At 40.4% G+C, this 4,879-nt stretch overlaps 1 non-coding gene across 1 annotated transcript; it reads left to right on the forward strand.

Annotated features, from left to right (window-relative positions):
- The first annotated feature begins 3,115 nt into the window (after nucleotides 1-3,115).
- Nucleotides 3,116-3,222, forward strand: LOC141609979 (small nucleolar RNA R71). The gene has a single exon (XR_012527877.1). It is a non-coding gene; the product is annotated as a small nucleolar RNA R71 (small nucleolar RNA).
- The last annotated feature ends 1,657 nt before the right edge of the window (nucleotides 3,223-4,879 follow it).

Here is a 4,879-nt window from a genome sequence, read left to right on the forward strand (position 1 = left end):
CAAAAAGCCTCTCGATCGAGTAGATTAGACTACTCGATCGACCATCACCAAGAGAACCTCCTCGATCGAACAACCGGTCACTCGATCGAGGTCTTGGTCAGTGCGGACTACTCGATCGAGGAATGAGCCTCTCGATCGAGCCTTAAGGAGCCTTGGAACCCTTCGATCGTCCTCCAAACAGCTCGATAGACCACTTGGATCTTCAATTCAGCTTACGTCTTCACCCAAGTACCTCGTAATGCGTGCAACGACACTTCTCAGTGCAACATCTCACTCTGGGATACTCCCGTCTCCTCTAAATGCATGCAAAAGGACAGAAAAAGGGCATGGTTCCGCTACTTCCGCGATTATCCCTACAAAAAGGACAAAATACACCAAAGTAGCCAATTCGGGGCAAAATACTATAAAAACAGTATATAAATGCATGGAAATACGTGCTGAAATAGGCTAAAAAGACTATACATTAGGCACGTATCAACGAGCGTCTTCTCTTTCAGGACGGGTGTCTTTATGAAGACGGGCGGATTCTACTGCAGGACGCCCGGATTTGTTAACAGTCACAAAATTTCAAAAGTTCAGCTCAGAAGGACGGGCGTCTTCTGCCCAATATGCCTGGATTGTCTGAAGACGGGCGGATTCCCTTGAAACCGCTCGGGTTCTACCCTTTTTACCCGGATTCAGTTCCATCCGTGTACCTTGCATATCCCTTGTCATTTTTCATTCTTCAAAATCTCGTGTTCTTCATTGTGGGGGCACTACTAAGGTATGAATAGCCTAGGCAATTGCTATCCCCACACTAAGCTAAAGCACTACACATTAATTGAAATTATTAGTCCCTCCCTCACTTCTCTCAAACATGATAATCATCTTGATCAAGGCAATAAAAATCCAAATATGACAAAAATGCAAATTAAGAATTAAAATGCGAGTTAGGGAGTTAGAAATATTTACAAATAGTGGTTTAGGGAGGACTCCACCAAACTCTCATTCTTGATGAGATGTCAAGGGGTCATGTCCAAGGTGTTGTTGATGTTGCTCAACACCTTGAAAAAGTAATCAAAAGCTTGTTCATTGTCGTGATAGAGTTCTTCAATAGATCTTTGCCCTTGTTGTCGGTCTTGATCGATAGCATTACCAATGTAGGGATTGAAAATCCCTTCAAACTCATTGTCCCAAAGACCACAAACTTCATCTACTTGATCACTAAAGATCTCTTGAGTTGATAGAGACAACTCTCCCATTATCTTGTTTTGGCCAATGAGGCCATCTTCTTCATTGCTTGACTTTGTTGAGCTTTGCAAGCTCTCTTTGTTATAATTCACTTTCTCTTTGAATGGAGCATCTTCATTTTCTTCTTCCATTGGAGTTCCGACTTCTTCCTATCATCCTTCCGGCTATAATGATCGATCATAAAACATGGTTCATGTAAACGGGGAGCTCTCATAGTTTTGTCAAGATTGAAAGTTATACTCTCATCTCCCACTTCTAGAGTGAGCTCTCCATGTTTCACATCAATCACCGCACCCGCGGTGTGTAAGAAAGGTCTTCCTAGAATGATTGGAATGTTGGAATCTTCTTCCATATCAACAATGACAAAGTCCACCGGGATGAAAAATTTCCCAATTCGTACGGGAACTTCTTCCCATGTCCCTAATGGTGTCTTCGTCGATCTATCGGCCAATTAGAGTGTGATATTGGTGCATTTAAGCTCTCCCATCCTCAACCTTTTACTCACCGAGTACGGCATAACACTCACACTAGCCCCTAGATCACATAAGGCTTTGTTGATCGTGGTGTCGCCAATGGTACACGGTATTGAGAAGCTTCCCGGATCCTTGAGTTTTGGAGGTGAACTCCCTTGAAGTATTGCACTACTCACCTTAGTGAAGGCGATAGTCTCAAGCTTCCGGATCGACTTCTTCTTTGTGAGGATGTCTTTCATGTATTTCGCATAGGCCGGCACGTGATTGATTAATTCCGTGAAAGGAATTGAGACTTCCAAATTCTTCACAATTTCCATTAACTTTCCAAGTTGGTCATCAAATTTGGGCTTGGCTTGACGACTTGGAAAAGGAAGTCTAATCACAATGGGCTCCTTCTCCTTGACCTTGTCTTCATTTTTCTTTGAAATTTCTTCTTTTGATGATTCTCCATCTTTGGACTTTTGCACAATTTCTTCCTTATCACTATCTTCCACAACTTCATCCTCAACTTGCTTCTTCGGTGCTTCATACCTTGTACCACTTCTCAAGTGAATGGCACTAACCGTTTCATGTCTTGGGGATTACTTTGAGGTGGTAATTGCCCCTTTTGTCTTTGTGAGCTTGAAGATGTTAGTTGAGTCAATTGGGTTTCCAACATTTTGGTGTGAGCTAGGATGTTGTTGATGGTGGTTTCCTTTGCTTGACTATCTTTTTGCATTTGAGTGAAAAATTCTTGTTGATTCTTTTGCATTTGAAGGACCGCTTTTTGAACATCAAAACCTTGGTCATTTTGTTGATTGTATGGATTTTGATTTTGGTAACCTTGGTTTTGGTTGTAAAAGGGTCTTTGATTTTGGTTTCTCATGGGAGCTGGGGTGTATGTTGTTTAAGGGTTTTGAACATTTTGGCTTTTGTATGAGAGATTTGGATGGAATTTGGTGTTTTCATTGTAATAGTTAGAATAAGGGGTACCACTCTTGTATGCTTGGACAGCATTCACTTGTTCATTTGTTCCCCTACATTCACTTGAGTCATGTCCCAAAGTTCCACAATTCTCACATATCCCACTTGGGATTGATGAGGATGCCGTCATGGCATTAACATGATGCTTTGGTGATTTTGAGGCTTCTTCAAGTCTAGCCATAGCTTTTTCAAACTTCAAATTGATGGTATCATTGTGAGCACTAAGTTGAGCACCCAATTGAGTAACGGAGTCCACTTCATGCTTTCCTCCTCTAGTAGCCTTGCGAGGTCTACTATATTGTGAGTTATGGACTGCCATTTCCTCAATTTTGTTCCAAGTTTGATTGTCATCAACTTCGGTGAACATTCCATTTAATCCCATGTTGAGAATGTTCCTTGAATCTTCATATAGACCGTTCCAAAATTGTTGTACCAAGAACCACTCGCTAAGTCCATGGTGAGGACATGAGCGAAAAATTCCTTTGAACCGCTCCCAAGCTTCATACAAAGATTCTTCATCCCTTTGCTTAAAACCCGTAATTTGAGCTCTTAGCATGTTAGTCTTTTCCGGTGGGTAGAATTTTTTGTAGAAAGCTAGAGCCAACTTTTTCCAAGAATCAATTCCGAGAGTGGCCTTATCATGGCCCTTCAACCATTGTTTCGCGGTGCCAATTAGAGAAAAAGGAAATAAGACCCATCGAATTTGGTCTTGAGTTACACCGGTTTGAGAAATCGCATCACAATAGTCACAAAAGGTCTCCATATGAGAGGGAGGGTCTTCACTAGGCATCCCCCCTAAATTGGCTCCTTTCGACTAATTGGATAAATGCGGATTTGGCAATGAAATTTCCGGCTAGATGCTGTGGTGTGGGAGTACCATTGGGTAGGTTCTCCTCGGTGGGTACGGAATGTGATGAAAACTTAGGCATTGTGGGTTGATTTTGTGTTGTATTTTGTGTTGGGTTCTCCTCACCTTCTCTTGCAAAAGGGTTGATGAACTCAATAGTTGGTTGAATATCTACAACCTCACTAATACCTCTCAAATTTCTCCTAGCAAGTCTTCTTTTGGTTGTCAAAGTTCTTTCAATTTCACGATCAAAAGGTAACAAATCACCTTGTGACCTTCTAGACATGCAAAATATCAAACAACTCGAAAACAATTAGAACAAACATTGAGGAGTTTTACTTCCTCAAGGCAAAGAAAGACACAACTAATAACAATATAAGAAAATCTAAATCAAGATAACACCGTCCCCGGCAACGGCGCCATTTTTGGTTCGGTGATCAGAGCTATATTCTATTTTTCGGAACAATTGTCGTTGGAAGAACCTAGACCAAAACACAATTTATAGCTTCACAAACAACTCTACAATTAGTAAAGAGGCAAGTAAAGGTCGGATCCCAAGGGACGAGAATTGAAATGAGATTTCTATTGAGACTAGTGGTGTCTTAGGGGTGTCACAATTTGGGTTGATGTAGAAGGTCACTAAACTAAATAGCAATGAAAGTAAATAAGCAAGATGAATTGAAAGGGTTGTAAACAATTGATAAAAGTCACTAGGGTGTCATGGGGTCATAGGGGATTCATGGGAATTGATCATACAAACATGTTCTCAAATTATAAGCAAGCAATTATTGTTGTGATGGATTGATTGGGTTATATCTTACAATCCTAGGAAAGTTTGGGTCCCGGAGCCGAATCGATTAGATTGTACAACACCTACAAGTCGACTTAGTCTTCCCTACCCAACAACATGCATGGTCTAATGAGACTCGAGTTGGTTTATGTCTTACAAGTCTCATTAAAAAGATAAGTGATGGGTAAAAAATGCAAGGATTCATAGGCTTAGCATTTCATCAAACATAACATGTGCATGAGTTGAGATCAAAACAAGCAAGCAAATAAACCATGAAAGCATATTAATTTAAGCATGAATCATTCCCCATGTTGGTTTCTCCTAATTACCCATTAACCCTAGCTATGGAACTACTCACTCGTTATCATGTTGAACATGCTAGCAAGGTTGTCAATCATACCAACAAAGTGAAACATGATGAATAAATGAAAGTAATTAACAATAATTAAAGAGGGATTAAGAGAATTATACCTACTAATGATTCCAATAATAAAGCAAAGAATAATAGAAGTACTTGATGCTTGATTGAGAGGTTGTCAATCTCCCAATAATAACCCAAATAATCTTCAATTATCC

This window comes from Silene latifolia, chromosome 10 (genome assembly GCF_048544455.1).
Source record: "Silene latifolia isolate original U9 population chromosome 10, ASM4854445v1, whole genome shotgun sequence".
NCBI lineage: Eukaryota > Viridiplantae > Streptophyta > Magnoliopsida > Caryophyllales > Caryophyllaceae > Silene > Silene latifolia.